The sequence below is a fragment of the Nycticebus coucang genome, chromosome 2 (assembly GCF_027406575.1).
Source record: "Nycticebus coucang isolate mNycCou1 chromosome 2, mNycCou1.pri, whole genome shotgun sequence".
In the NCBI taxonomy this organism is placed as follows: Eukaryota; Metazoa; Chordata; class Mammalia; order Primates; family Lorisidae; genus Nycticebus; species Nycticebus coucang.
The window spans coordinates 73815471-73832272 of NC_069781.1; the positions used below are offsets into that span (position 1 = coordinate 73815471).

General features: G+C 39.6%; 1 protein-coding gene across 7 annotated transcripts in view; it reads right to left on the reverse strand.

Annotated features, from left to right (window-relative positions):
• Positions 1-8475, reverse strand: part of JAK2 (Janus kinase 2) — a 193579-nt gene extending 185104 nt beyond the window's left edge. For 3 of the 7 annotated variants that reach the window (XM_053573551.1, XM_053573490.1, XM_053573510.1), the window contains exons 1-2: positions 7722-8474; positions 7338-7420 (exon numbers count right to left, since the gene is read on the reverse strand). The gene's annotated coding sequence lies outside the window, so the exon portion shown is untranslated. Of the gene's footprint in view, positions 1-7337; positions 7421-7721 lie in introns of all 7 variants that reach the window. The other 4 variants (XR_008376443.1, XM_053573544.1, XM_053573500.1 and 1 more) reach the window with 2 other exon arrangements.
• Between the last annotated feature and the right edge of the window lie 8327 nt (positions 8476-16802).

The following is a 16802-nucleotide window of genomic DNA, read 5'->3' on the forward strand; positions in this document are numbered from 1 at the left end:
ACTTGACGAAATACGTTGAAGACACACAAAAAAGGAAAGCTATTCCATTATCATAGACTGAAAGAATCAGTATTGTTAAAATGTCTGTACTACCCAAAGCAAGCTACAGATTCAATGCAATCTCCATCAAAATACCAATGACATTCTTCCCAGATATAGGAAAAATAATCCTAAAATCTATATGGAACCATAAAAGACCCAGAATAGACAAAGCTATTTTAAGCAAAAAGAATAAAACTGGAGGAATCACATCGCCTGACTTCAAATTAAATGACAGAGTTGTAGTAGACAAAGAGCATAGTAATGGCATAAAAATAGACACAGAGACCAACTGAACAGAGTAGAGAACCCAGAAATAAATCCACATATCTAAAGTGAATTTATCTTCGACAAAGGCACCAAGAACATACTGTGGAGAAAGGACAGTGTCTTCAATAAATGGTGCTGGGAAAACTGGCTATCCATATGCAGAACAATGAAACTAGACCCTTATCTCTTGTCATACACAAAAATCAAATCAAGTGGTTATAAGAGCTCCAACAACTAAATAGGAAAAAAATAAAATAATCCAATTAAAAAATGGATGAAGGATCTGAACATTTCTCCAAAGAAGACTATAAATGGCCAACAGATATATGAAAAATGCTCAACATCATTAGTCATCAAAAAAATGCAGATCAAGACTACAATGAGGTATCATCTCACCCCAGTTAAAATGGCTTTTATCAAAAAGGCAATAATGAATACTGGGAAGGATGTTGAAAAGGGGAAACACTGTATACTGTTGATGGGAATATAGATCAGTGCAACCACTATGGAAAATAGTATGGAGGTTTCTCAACAAACTGAAAATAGAACTACCATATGACTCAGCAATCCCACTGCTGGATATATATCCAAAGGATGGAAATTAAATATTATCAAAAAGATATCTTCACTACCATGTTTACTGCAGCACTATTCACAATAGCCAAGATATAGAATCAACCTAAGTATCCATCCACAAATGAATGAATAAGGAAATTGTGGTATATATACACAATGGAATATTAAATAACCACCAAAAAATGAAATCCTGCCATTTGTAACTACTACGTAGATGGATCTGTAGAACATTATGTTAAGTTAAATAAGCCAAGCACAAAAAGACAAACCTCACATGTCCTCACTCATATGTGGAAGCTAAATATTTAAACAATTGTTGTCGTGGAGACAGGGAGTTGAATGATGGTTACCAGAAGCTGGGAAGGGTAGCAGTGATGGGAGGTAGAGCAGGGATGATTAATCTATGTAAATATAAATTTATATAGAAGGAACAATATTTGGTAGCACAACAAAGTGACTATAATCAACTGTAAGTTAGGGTATACTTTAAAATAACCAGAAAAGTGGAATTGGGATGTTCTAACACAAAGAAATAATAAATGCCTGAAGTAATGGATACCCTATGTACCCTGATTTGATTAATTCACACTGTATGCCTGTTATCAAAATGTCACATGTACCCTATAAAGATATACGACTATTATGTACTTATAATTAAAAATTTATAATTTTTTTTTAGAATCAATGCCATGATTTAATGGTTTTTAAAAACTGAAATAGTATTTAATAATCTGAAAATGTAAAAAATTAATTATCCTTTAGAAAATAATATTATGTTCAAAACATGAAGATGAAAATCACTATGCACTTATCCTTTTTGAAAAACAAGGATACAAATTTTATGAAATTAATATTACTTATGTGAATGCATATTTACAAGCAAGAATCTGTTATCCATCTCTTTTGTGCTGTAGCATTTGGACATGTTTTCTCATTTACATCTTGCTAATGGTTACTTTCTTTTTTTTTTTTTAATTAAATCATAGCTGTGTACATCAATACAATCATGGGGCACCATACACTTGGTTCATAGACCATTTGACACATTTTCATCACATTAGTTGACATAGCCCTCCTGGCATTTTCTTAGTTACTTTGCTAAGACATTTACATTCCACATTTACCAAGCCTCACAGATACCCTTGTAAGATGCACCACAGGTGTGATCCTTTCAATGCCCCTCCTTCTACCCACCAATTCCCCCTTCCCCGTATTCTTAGGTTGTAACTGGGTTATAGCTTTCATGTGAAGGTCCTAAATTAGTTTCATAGTAGGGGTGAGTACATTGGATACTTTTTCTTCCATTCTCAAGATATTTTACTGAGAAGAATATGTTCCAGCTCCATCTATGTAAACATGAAAAAGGTAAAGTCTCCATCTTTCTTCAAGGCTGCATAGTATTCCATGGTTACATATACCACAATTTATTAATCCATTCGTGGATCGATGGGCATGTTTTTTCCATGACTTAGCAATTATGAATAGGGCTGCAATAAACATTCTGGTACAAATATCTTTGTTATGATGTGATTTTTGGTCTTCTGGGTATATGCCCAGCAGAGGAATTACAGGATTGAATGGCAGATCTATTTTTAGATCTGTAAGTGTTCTCCATATATCTTTCCAAAAGGAATGTAAAAAAATTTATAATTTTTTGAAAGTACATTCTTCTCATCCTAACACTTAAAGCCATTCATAATCTAATTCCGATCTACATTTTTAACCTGATTTCTTACTTTTCTGTCACACAAACCTTTTTCCAGTCAGTTGTCTTACAAATTGTTCTCTGATCATGTCGTGCATATTTTGCCTTTGTTTACCTCCTATTCAAGTTCCTCCTCTACAAAATCAAATACCATCCAATTTTGAGTCTACCTTCTCTCTGGAGCTTCTTCTGCACTTCTCAATTCTAAGTGGTCTATAACTTCCATTATTAATCTAATCTGCCCAATTGTACCAGAAGTTCTCAAGGAAAGGCACCTATTTTAAATATTTTTTATCTGTTTTGGAAACAGCAAAGTAACTTTTACAATGTAGGCATTAATAAATATTTGTTCATGACTAAAATTCCTTTTTAATACACAGACAATGTATATTTATTGAATGTTACCCGTGTGGTCTACAATGTGTACAAATTTTTTTTAATCTTAGGCATGTAATTAAACTATGGGAAAATGTTCTAAGACAAAAGAGCTACAAAAATACAAAGAGTAAAAAAGAGGGATGGTAATCATGAGCAAAAGTTAAAACCTTTCCAATCCTGGGTCTGGTCTCATCTGACATAATGTAATGATTTTCCTGTTCCACTCCAACGTCAGAAGATGGCGAACACATTTTTTTTAGTTGCGTTTTTGCCTATGTGATTCAGAAAATGGTTATATATTTTCTCACATTGCCTATAATGCCAAGACAACAAAAGAAATTCTTGTTTGTCCTGATGTGCCATTTATCTCAATTACTGATTCATTTGGCACAAGTTTTAGAAGCACATACAAGTGGTTCAGCTATCACATCTATAGTGACAGTTTCCACACAAGCCCTCAACTTGCTTGGGAATTGCATAAAATGAAAACACATACACAGGAACAGTTATGGCATCTAAAAAGGATTTTCCAAGTGATCTGAAAAAGAAGAAACTTCAGGAATGTGAATTATGTGCCTATCAATGTTATATAAAAATGATGGGCCTCTCATTCCACAAGAGGTTAGTGACAATGCCAAGTACATTCCTTGGCCCTCAAACACAGTTGTTCACTGGTTATAGGAAGAGACAGTCTGTTCAATTTGAAAAATCAACAATTATTTTAGAATACACAATGTTTACAGGAAGAGTGAACAGAGCTAATCAGTAATGTGGATGTGGCAGATTTATAAAGAGGTCCTATAAATGGCAGAAAAAATTATCTCTTCTGCCATGGCTGATGGAATTGAAATTGTGAATAGCTACATCCTTTACTTATTAGATAAGAAGGACAGTAGAGAAAAAGTTCATACACACTGTTCTTACAGGAGAAATCTTATCACTCAGCTTGTGAGCAATGCACAGAACACAAATTCAAGAAGGAATGAAAGACCCTCATCTTCTGACTCTGAGGAAAGGCTAAATGGGAAGATGCATTTTATAAGGCAAAATGAAAAAAAAAATCAACAAAGGATTGCATGGTTTGCAGCAGAAGAAATGAGAAAAGTGAAAGGAGAGAAACCATCTTCTACTGAGACACCTGCAAGAGGAAGCCTGGACTTCATCCTGGAGATTGCTTCAAGAAGTATCGCACTCAAAAAAATATAAACAAAAATAAATAAAAACACTTTATTTTATGTAACCTAAAAGAGATAATAAAATCATCAGGTGAGTTCATATTTATGTTTTTCTCTTTTAAAACTGTAGGATAATTACAAGTAATCTACCAACCTCTTTCCTGCCCAAAATAAACAAGAGCTGGGGAATATGCAGATGGCAGGAAAATTGGATTGGTTAAAGGATGGAATAAGCATAGCCTGTTATTAGAAAGTGGAGAGATCAGCTTATAAGACTATAGCAAAGAATACTTGTTCAGGAGCCTGATACAAAAGACTGAATAAATAGGGCATGGATTGATAATAAGAGTATCTTGAAAGCTAGGAAAAGTTAATGATGGAAAATAATAATCCACTGAAAATTTGGGGTCAAGGTAATATTACAATGAGGAGTGTAAGCGTCACATTTCTATTGAGGATAAACAGAAGGAAGAAACACTGGATTCTGAGAGGTTGATAAGATTTTCACTATTCAGGCTCAGGAAATGAGTTCTGAGAGGTGATAAAGGAAGGAAAATAGAGGTATGAAGACACAAAAGAAATATGTACATGTTGTATGGGTTAATAAGAAGTAAATTAAAGAATAAGTTTAAAGTTGATGCCTATTTAAAGGCTACATGATCAGGAGAGAAGAAAATTAAAGAGTATAAAAGAATGATTTTCCTTTGGAACAATCTGAGTTTAAGGAGAGTAGCAGAAGACCAGCCCTGAAAAAACCAAGGACTGAGTAGAATGGTTAAGATTCATTTTAAAATGAAAGAACTAGACAGGAATTATATAGATACTAAACAGGAGATGAAATACTATTATATATGAACATACTAAGCCATGATCAGTTGTACCAGTTTCGTAGCAATAATTTTACCAGAAAAGTCAACCAAAAACTAAGGCAGAAGTTCCCAAACTGTCTCCATACAAAAAGCCCTTAGAGTCTCAGTAATTTTTTCATGACACCTCCACAGCAAAACAAATACTTAAGCAGATTCAAATAACTTAGTAAGTACCAATGTCCTTAACAATTTATAGTTTCCATTGGGCACTGTACAACTTATCAAATCTTGGAATCAAACTGGACACTACCACACCCTCATTTCCTGTTCCACATAGATTTTCACATAGTAGTTGCTTTTTAGCAGGGCAACCGCTGAAAGTGCAGCTTTACAAAGACATAATATTGTGGAAAAGGATGTAGGTATCTAATGTTGAAATCGTAACTACCCAAACTAATAGTTAAAGCCCAAGGTGCTTTGGGCACCTCAGTGCACAGTTTAGGAAACTGGAAACTATGAGAAGAGACCTTAAAAAGGTATGAAAAAAGTAATGGGGGAGGAGCGAAAGAAAGTTCTTAGCACAATTAACCGCAAGAGGGCAGCACACAATAGTTGGGAGCAGCAGTACAATGGGGTTCAAGGAGACAGAAAGGCTATTAAGACCCCTTCAGCCAGTTCAAGACCTAAAAGTCCTTTTTCTCCTTATGCTTAACAGGAAGAAACACGGGTAACTGGCAGATCATCTTATGTGGAGTCATTCTGCCCTTCTATGAGTCTCCTTTGCCTGCTCACTCATAATAGTAGCCAAGACATTTTTATAAGAGCCAAGCAATTTACTACTTTGCATGAGCTCTTATTCAATCCTTACAACAATCTTTTAAGCAAAGCGAGGCTCAAAGAGATTTTAAATAACACAACTATTAATTGCCAAGAACGCCAGGGTTCAAACCTAGATCTCATTCCAAAGCCAACATTCTTTCTGATTCTGTCTCCAAAGCATCCTGCTTTTGAGCAATTGCCAGATGTAGAGAAAAGATGCCATGTTCCCTTCCCAGACCTGAGACACTCAAATCACTAAACGCACCAAAGAAACAAACTATTGAACATAGTTTGTTCATATGAATAAACTCTAAATACAGCACATTCAGTTAGAGCAAACAGAGAATAAACTCCAAATATAGCACGTTCAGTTAGAGCAAAAACAAGCATGATGTGCTCAACCAGCCAGCCAGTACTGCTGCTTTCCTGTACAGGTAAATACATGAACCATAAGGCAAGTGCTAGACATCTCTAGTTTGTAGATATGTTACACACCAACAAAATGCACATAAAGCAAGTGATTCTCATACTTAAAGAGGTGAGGAAAAGCCAGGTGGATGGGGGAGGGGAGCCAAAAGCTGATCATTCATCTCCAAATGGTTGAGTGTTATGTCAGAACACAGATTGAGTATCCTTAATCCGAAAGTCTAAAATCCAAAATACTCCAAAATCTGAAACTTTTGAGCATCAACATGACATCACAAGTGGAAAATTCCATATGTAAGTACTTACACAAACTTTGTTTCCTCCACAAGGTTATTAAAAATATTGTATAAAATTATGTTCGGGCTATATGTGTAAGATGTATATGAAATAAATAAATGGATTTCCTGTTTAGACTTGGGTCCCATCCCCAAGACATCTTACAACATATATGCAAATATTCCAAAATTCAAAGTACTTCTGGTCCCAACCATTTTGGATAAGGGATATTTATCCCATATTTGCAGTACCCAACAACTCGCTTGTACAAACCTATTATGAAACCAAAAGCAATCATCATCTTTCTTATTCCCACTTCTAGTTTCCTTCTTTACTTTCGCCCTCCATGACATACTCCGTCACTCCTACCCTTTCATTCAGAGAAAAGGAATTTCTGATGACATTAATAAATACTGGAAAGCAAACTGCGTAAATTCAACTGACACAGCAAGCTTAGGCAGATAATACCATCCAGGAAGCATCCAATGGGGTAGCAGAAACCCCAGGAAGAACAGCGAACATGTTCTCTCAAAAGGTATCTTATTACTTGAAAATATTTCTCCTTGAATGATTAAGAATTTTTGGTTGCTTGAGGAGAAAGTAATGGACGTTTTACTTTCGTCTGCAAAGCCACTTTATTTGTAAAATCTATGAGAAATCTTTCTTAACAGGTCCAAGAGCAACAATAAACACCCCTAAATTACTCTCTCAGATCAACATTAAAAGTTCAGCACTGCCATTTTCAGAGGAGTAAGCAACAATGAACCCCTGTCTCCACACGTTTCCTGCCCACGCTCTCAGCTCGCGACACCCTTGCCTTCACCGCTGCGATAAAAGACAGCAGCAGCCGGATCGCATACCCACCGTCGCAGGAGGAGGAGGAAGGGCCTCTTTCTCCGCAGAAGACAAACAATTCACATCTTGTTCCCCTTGCCTGCTTCCGAAACCTAAAAAAAGCAGCAGCAGTTACTACCGCAAAAATCCAAGGGAAATAGATGCTCCTTTCTAGGCTGTCTACAAGTCTAGAAAACGTTAAACAGGGATAAGGGGGCGAGGAAATTATAAGGCACACACAGATGCAAATATCAACAGCAGGACACTCGCTCTAGTTATATAGTCTTAACAAGGGCAATTTTCTAGCTGAAAAGTTTACTGCCACTGGCAGAGCAAAGGCGGGATCAGAAGGTGGAAAAGGTGGAGAGACAACTTCTATCCCCCACCCAAAGGGCCGGCAGCGACAAAACCCACCTGCTGCGCCGCTCCGGCGGCGACGGCGCGCCCTCAAGCCCGCGGGGACTGCTCCTACCAGAAGCCTCCGGCGAGCCGAGGTCTGCGAAGCCGCGGAGCTGGCACGGGTCTGAGCGTCCGCCAGGCTGGGCCCTCCGGGGCCCTCCCGTGCGGGCTGGGCTCCCACTCACATCCCTCAGCGGCGGGCACCAGGCCTCTGTCGAGGCAGCGGCAGCCCTCCGACCCGACGCGCGCCGCAAGCCCGGGGTCAAGGGCCCAGGCGGCGGCTCCAACTCCCCAGCGAGCCGGGTGCCTGCCCAGCCTGTCAGCGCCGAGGGAGGCCGTTAGCGGCGGCCGCTGCTGCCCCCTTCTGCTCCTCTTCCTCTCTCCTTCCCGCAGCCCACACCACTCCCACTTCGGGCAGCCGGGAAGCCTGTCACAGCCGTAGTCTCCACCCTCTCCCGGGCTACACCGTCTCCTCAGCGCCGCAGGCAGCGCTGGTCGGGCGCTGGGTTGGTGTACGACTCAGCCTCCCCGGCGGCCCGCGGTCGGGCGGCCTGTAGACAGAGGACAGAGCCGGGCAGGGGCCGGGGCGAGAGCCGGACGCGCGTCCCCGTACTGCGCGTGCGCAGCTCGGCGCTCGTCGCGGAGCTGGCAGGAGCGGGCCACGCAGGGCTGCGGCCTCTCTGGAAGCCGTCTGTCTGTCGCTCGCGTGGAGATTCCCTGGGCCGCCCCAGGGCGTGAGCGCCCGAGGAAGCTAAGGTGGCCGCGACTAGCTGAGCACTGGGACCCCGCAAGGGCTGAGCTTGGACCCTGGGCGGGGACCTCCCCAGATGGGCGTTTGCGTGGCCACTGCCTGCTGAGGAAGCGGCTGGGAATGAGTCAGCCTGGCCCGCGCCCTTTGCGCACAGCCTGGCACAGAAGGAGGCCGGGCTGCCTCCGCACGGAGTCTCCCCTTCCGCACACTGTCGCCTCCTTTCTGCTTTCGCTTCCACATTCCGGGTGCTTCAGGCGTATCCTTCCCCAATCCCGGCTGTTAGGCCGAGGGGAAGTGGCGCCAGAGGCCGAGGCATCACGCTGTCACTCCCTGTTTGGTGGTAAATCTAGCCCCAGCGTCTAAGTCCAATCAAGCGCCTCAGCTGAAAAGGGGTGAGAGTGAGATGAAGCGCCCAGCTGCCTACGGGTGAGCAACAGGGCCTAGAGAATGAGGAGAAACATCTACTATCCCCCAAAGCCTCAATTATTCATTCAGATATTTATTGAGCGCCTACTAGGTGCCAGGCTGCAGGTCCCCCAAGGATTCTAGATGAACACAATGCACATAGTCCTTGCCCTAGACGCAACAAAAAAATGTTTTAAATATATAATGTGCTGGTGTGTAATTGACACTAAGCAAATGCATCATTTTCTGCTGCCATGTAGATAACTGTACAAAGAAAGGGAGTAGGGAATGAGGAGGAGGTGTGCTATTTTAGGGTACCCAGGAAAGACTACCTCAAGTAAGTGACATTTGAGCAGAGATCTGAAGGATGACAGTGAATCAGCCCTGTGACTGGGAAAACAGTTTCAGGATGAGGGACTCCAAAATCCACAACCCTAAAAGGGGTTGTGTTTAGCAAGTACAAGGAACAGGAAAGAGGTTTCTATGGCTGGAGGACCTTGAAGGAGGAGCAAGTAGTAAGAAGTTAGGCTACAGGTGGCTCACACCTGTAATCCCAGCACTCTGGGAGGCTGAGGTAGGTGGGTGGCCTGAGCTCACAGGTTGGAGACCAGCTTGACCCAGAGCGAGACCTTGTCTCTAAAAATAGCTGGGTGTTGTGGCGGGCACCTGTAGTCCCAGCTACTCTGAAGGCTGAGGCAAGAAAATCACTTGAGCCCAAGAGTTGGAGGTTGCTGTGAGCTGTGACGCTACAGCACTCTACTCGGCAGTGACACAGTGAGACTCTGTCTCAAAAAAAAAAGAGTGAGCGAGCGAGCGAGAGAAGTTAGGCTAAAGAAGTAGCCTGGAGTAAGACCCATTTCACTTATTGGCCCTCTTTCTGTCGACCTAAATGAAATGATGCTTTCATAGCACCTCTTTCCTCATACACAGTTGATGTTGATATTCAGGTGTGTCTTGTACTTACTGGTTTCTTCAAATAAACCTCACCAAACAAGTAACTCCTGAAGTTCTTCTTACATAAGACCCATTGCAAAAAGTCTCTGAGCAAATATAGCAGGATGGGAATTAACTTGAATTCACTGACTCCTTTAAAATAAATAATAAACTAGAGCCTTGGTTTTCTTATAAAAGGGAGAGATTTACAGGGAAATTGAATTCCTATGGCTTATAGACAAAATATGCTGGTGAGTTTTTTTTTATTTTTTAACTCTAGAAATAGGAGTTGTGACTCAATGGCAAATGTAAAATCTGCCATTACAAACATCCACCTACAATTACAAACAGCAACCATCTTAAGAGTTCTCTTTTCCTGCCAACAAAAGCTGTTAGAAGTGTAAAAGCTAGAACCCAAACCCACACAAAAAAGTGCTAAAGAAGTGTTGTGGTTTAATGAAAAGCAACAGAACTGTGGAAATGGAAACATTATCTTTTGAGAGAGGAGAATACTTGTTTTAGAATTCTGAAACAGTGCAGTTACAATTCATTATAAGTGATGTTTCTGCTTTATGCAATGATGTGTTTATTTAGCTAAGTTTAGTATCTGTTACATGTCCACTGCCTGTTTGCAGGGAGAAGTAATTTGGAACTAGTGAATAGCAAGGATTGATTTGGGGGGGGTAATATTAGAGATTTGGGTTGGGAAAACAAGGTGGATAATGGAAATATATTATTCATATGCTTTATCAGTCCTCTCTCTACACACATGGAAAGATGAAGAAACTTGCTTAATGTCATTCACAGAGTGACAGCCTCTCTCCTGGCTGACATATGATTTTAGGCCAATGCCACCCAGAAATGTTGAACTTCTTTCACACTTCTGAACTCTCTATGTGTTTCTGGTAGTAGCATAGCTGGAAATTTGCTCCCCAAGACAAACATTTCAGAAAGCTTCTCCTATTATTTAATAATGATAAAAGAGAATTTTAAGGAACTTGACAAAGTCTTTCATGATATTCTTTCAGGAACTGTGAAGAAATAAGAAACATAAGCTGGATAGCAACATGTTTAGATTCAAAACTGAGTGTATGGCAAGATCCAAAGGTAAAAATTAACAGCTAGTGGTCAACTGTGGAGCTATGTGTGGGGTGTCCCAAGCTTCTGTCCCTCCTGTAGTACAACACAACAGCAGTGGTTCTTGATTATCATGCCCCAAACCCATGACCACAAGACTGACTCAATAAGTGTGAGATAGGGTTTTTTGTTTTCTAACATTTTTAGATAGTTTTGACATGAATCCAAGGTTGAAAATCCCTGGCTAAGGGTTTAAGAACTTAAGCTTGAGAGTCCAGCCAATCCAGGTTTCAATCACAGCTTTCACCAAGGAAGTTTATTTAGATTTTTGAAGACTTCATGTCCTCATCAGTGTAATGAGGATAGTAATATCTCCCCTGAAGAAAAATTTTGGAGATTAAAGAAAAAGTAGTTTTAAACCCTTAGAACAGTTATTAAATGACATTTTGGATATGGCAGTGCCAAAGTCCAAATACCACCAAGCTGGGAAATACAGTAATCCTGAAGCATTTGTCACGATTGATTCCATTACACAGAACTGCATGGGCTAGAATAGTAAGGGCTAAGTTATACTAGAGATAAATGCAAAGATCTGTATTTGGATTTTAAAAATAAAACTGTGTCCTGTTGCTCAGTGAGTAGAGCGCCGGCCCCATATACCGAGGGTGGCAGGTTCAAACCCAGCCCCGGCTGAACTGCAACCAAAAAATAGCTGGGCGTTGTGGCAGGCGCCTATAGTCCCAGCTGCTCGGGAGGCTGAGGCAGGAGAATCACGGAAGCCCAAGAGCTAGAGGTTGCTGTGAGTCCTGTGACATCATGGCATTCTACTGAAGGTGGTAAAGTGAGACTCTGTCTCTACAAAAATATAAATAAATAAAATAAAACTGTGTCATTAAACAATGAGATAATGGGGAACATAAATGTGAGAGCAAAGACACAGGAAAGTCCTTGGAAGGGACTTTCCAAGTAAAGGATTGGGGATAGATTTAGGAGTTAGTTTCCTTCCAAAATAGGGAAGATATACTTTTCTGAAGGCAGAAAGAAAGCAAATAGTTATGGAGAGAAGTCTATTTATTCTAGGTCTAGGATTGCAAACCAAGACAGTGGCAGGTGGATGTTAACCAAATAGGCAAGCAAACAATATTTTTTACTTTAAATCATCCAGATATTTTAGGACCATTTCTTTCGAAATTTGGTTGGCTATAGCAAAGAAATAGTTCCAAAACCTCCTCTGCACTTCACCATATTCTTGTCTCTACACAAATCCTCTCATCCTTCCTTACAGTCACACACACATACAAAAAGTTCCTAGAGAACTGGTCTCTTATTCCCTCAAGATAACCAGATAAGTTAAACAAAAACAGTTTCCCCTCTGTAAATCAGAAATTAATAACCTCTTTTAGGTTTAGTAAAGGTACAGGCAGTCCCTGAATTACAAATGAGATAGGTTCTGTAGGTTTGTTCTTAAATTGAATTTGTATGTAAATTGGAACAGGTACATTTACCTATTACCCATAATAGCCTCTGTTTGTAAATGTGAGTCATATGTCAGTTGGATGTTTATAACTCGAAGACTGCCTGTAGTTATCTGGCAAAATGTCAATTATAACTACGCTCTACTTAAAAAAATTCTTAACTTATAACCATTAGACATATAGTTGCCTATTCACTAAAAACATTTTTCTCTGTAAAAAGATTCCTACCAATATTCACTCTTGGGAAGAGAAATTCCTCCAACATAACTGTTAGTTTACAGAGTATTAATTCCTGATTCCTAATTTATATTAAAGATTCTGCCCTCTTTCTCTGAGAACTGTCCCCTTCACCCAGCCAGCCTCTAGCACCTATGTGCTCCCCAACCCCTTGATCAGACCAAGCTGAACTAGTCTGTCTCCATCCTGGGGAATTTGGAATTGAGATTCCAACACAGCAGATCAGACTTTTATGTTTACTTGAAATGAAGTTACTCTTAAGTTATCTAAAGTTAAGGCTGCCCTTGTGAGGTTGCCATTTTTATTCTTCCTCAGAAAGAGGAGGAAAGAATAACAGAGAAGAAAGAAAAAGCAAGAGTGTGCCACGGGTCTCCATAGCTTTTCAGTTTATCAGCTCTTCCTTATGAGACCCAGCAAAACTTCCTGTAGTTGGTATCTTGAAAATACTTCCTTATGAAAAATTTATCTTTTTTACTTAAGCTAGATCCTAGTACTGTCAAAGTACTTACAATTGAAATAACCTGGAATAAGACAGAAATCAGATGAAATGATTAAAAAATCTTCCAATTACAACAGGGAAAATGTATGTTTTCTAAAAATGCAATTTAACCACAAATTTTGGAAGTTATCTTTAACCATAAAGCCAAGCAGAACTACATAAGCATTAGTCATAATCTAAGATACTACATGCAAACCATAGGTTAGCAGAAGATGAGTATGATGGATATTTCCTACAGGGAAATTTTCCTCACTCACACCTCTTCCCCACAACCATTACACCCCTCACCACTGTTCTCTTTGCTCACTTGCTTCACTCTATTTTCTCTGTAACATAATACTTCTGTGAATTTTTCAGAGTTGTGGGTGTATTAATTGTTGTGGTAACTCCCTCTTAACTATACTACTGACTAAAAAAAAATTTGGTTTGATATTAAAGTATCATGCTGATGTGTAAGATACTGTGTATTTGTTTCACCTACGACATACATAGCTGGACCAGAAAATGCTACCTGCAACAGTTCTCAATTTTAACTTCTACTTCTACCTGGCTACTTACAACCAAATGTCCATGATTTGTCCTTAACTAGACCCTTTTTCTCCTTCCTCTAGTCTAAGCCATCTCTTTCTCAGATTTGAGGCTGTACCTCTTTATCACTATAACATGAAAGTGGTCAAAGGGAGAGCAGGTGTTCCTCCCAGAAGAGGCAGCTGGTGCTAAGGGTAGTCTTACTTTATCCACACTTCTTCCCTCTCAGTTGTCTTTCGGAACTAGTAAGATCTATCACAATAGCCTAGACTTGAATTTGTTTACCTGAAATTTGCTTGCTTAAAAAAGACACCTATGTCATTCTGTTATTGAAGGCTCTCAACACTTTTCTCCAAGGCAACATCAGAAGAACGAAGACAAGTGGTTGGGAGAAAGGAAAGAGAGGTTTGGTAATTTGCCAGCAAAAATGGCAAAAATTTCAGACTCCTATGTCAAAGTACCACTTTCCCAATAATAAACAGAAATAAAGCACTTTTATTTATTTATTTATTTTTCACTTTTTCGCTGGGGCTGGGTTTGAACCTGCTACCTCTGGCATATGGGGCCAGCACCCTATTCCTTTGAGCCACAGGCACCCAGAAATAAAGCACTTTTAAAGGGAGGATTTTCAGTCTCAGGGCTATTGTTCATCAACTATAGTTGATGATTCTGATCTGATATTTCTATCTCTGGTGAAGACAATCCTGCAAACTTCAGCTGGACCTCTACCCACCAGGACCACCTAGGACCTCTGAGACCTCAGCTGCCTGGACAGTCCTGCTGAGATATCACCTGTGACACAAAGGACACTCCTCTGCCCCTCCCTACCACTGGCCTGAGGCAGGAATGTGGGTTTTAGTACTTCTTCAAAAGGAATGGGGGAAGTTTTAAAGAAACAGAAAAATTTTCCCCCCTTTTTTCAGGCTATCCTTTCTGTTACAATTCTGTACCATTATTGATATTATTGTAATTGAATGACTATAAAGTGCCTTTTTTTTTTTTTGAGACAGAGGCTCACTTTGTTGCCCTTGGTAAAATGTCATGGCATCACAGCTCACAGCAACCTCTTCAAAGCCCACTGCATTAAAGTCATACATGTTAAATAACTATTATTAAAACTGATCAGATTACAACCTCTTACGTATGAATTGTGTCCTTCCTATGAGAATGTGACCTTATTTGGAAATAGGGTCTTCGCAAATGTAATCAAATTATTAATAAAATGAGTCATTATGTGACCAAATCAGCAAAAGGGTTCAGCCTATGTCCTGTCACAGCATAAAGGCCAATTATTAAGACAACAAAGATTGCCAAGGAACAAAGAAAATTTAATGCAAAAAATGTCAAGGCATTCTCACTGGGGCATGGATTCTTTTCTTTTCTTTCTTTCTTTTTTTCTTTTTTGTTTTGTTTTTCGTTTTTTCTGAAAACTTTATTATTGGGGATTCATTGAGGGTACAAATGTGTCACACACTGAGACCCCACCCCTTTCCCTCCTTGTCTCTCTCTCTCTGCTCTCCCCTTTGTCATTAATTGTTGTCAAATCAACAATTGACATGTCATTAATTGTCAATAATTGTCATTAATTGTTGTCAAATCAAGACTGAATACATAGGATCCATGCTTCTCCATTCTTATGATGCTTTACTAAGAATAATATGTTCCACTTCCATCCAGGTTAATACAAGTGCTGTAAAGTCTCCAATTTTTTAATGGCTGAATAGTATAGAATGTACCACAGCTTGTTAATCCATTCCTGGGTTGGGGGGCATTTAGGCTGTTTCCACATTTTGTCGATTGTAAATTGAGCTGCGATAAACAGTCTAGTACAAGTGTCCTTATGATAAAAGGTTTGTTTTCCTTCTGGATAAATGCCCAATAATGGGATCGCAGGATCATACAGGAGGTATAGCTTGAGTTCTTTGAGGTTTCACCATACTTCCTTCCAAAAAGGTTGTATTAGTTTATAGAGGCATGCATTCTTGAATGTGTCAAAGAAATAATTTAAAAACCATTTCCCTGATTGACTAAGGTCACAGTTGTAGAATACAAGTCAGGTTGCTTGGGGTTTGAAGTCATAGGCTCCTCAGGTGGGCTGGTTCAAGAATCAGCTCTTAGGGATAGATGGGGAGTCCTATGGAGAGGCTAGTTAAGTCTGGTCATTTAGGCTTGACTAGTAAAGTCTGAGGGAACAAAAAACAACCTAGGGAAGTGGTCATTTTGCAAGGCCAATTACAATTAAGGTGGTCCCTAATCCAGTATGACTGGTGTCCTTATGAAAAGAGAAGACAGAGATACACAGGGAGAAAACGATCCTGTGAAACGGAGGTAGAAATTATAGTGATGCGTCTACAGCTATGGAATACCTGGAGTTGTTAGAAGCTGGGAGAGACAATGAGGAAATCTCCCATGGAGGCTTCAAGCTGCCTACATCTTGTTTTGGGAAGGTTAACCTCCACACTGTGAAAGAATAAATTTCTGTTGATTTAAGCCACCCCGTTTGTGGTACTTTGCTACTGCAGTCTAGGAAACTAGTATGTCACCCTACAATCCTCAAAAAGAAACAAAAGCCTTGAGAATAAGTTTCTCTTCTCCCATCCACATCTAATACTGCCTCCCACTGAATACTGATAGAACCATCCACTGGGAGGAGAAAACAGAAAACCACTGTTTCTCTGCTATCTCCTTTTGTGCAATGGTGCTTCTGTTTGTTTGGTTTTGTATTGTCAACTCTATGCAACATCAAGCATAAAATGATATAATAGTCTTAAAGCAAGCTCCTTTGGCTGTGTTCTTTACTGCTACAAGAATTTTAATATAATGTGCTTTCCGCTCAGATGCCAATTCAGCTCTTTTATTACTCACAGGAAATATTCTAGGAATCAACAGCATTACAAGTAATAAATTTGGGGGAAGAAGGATGACTTTGGAAATTTTTTTAAAACAATTGATAATTGCTCAAATAGACATCCTTTAAGATTCAATAAAAACTTACTTCCGTAAAATTTGGCATCTATTATCATTCGTAAGAGGCTTTTAAGCGAATCTATTGAGCAAATTGCCTTTTTCCTTTTTTAGTTTCATAAGTAAACATGAGGAACACAGACAAATTGTGGAAAATACAAACAATATAGACTATAAAGTATGCAAAACAAAAATTCTTCTTAACCTCCTTTTCCTAGACCTTTTCA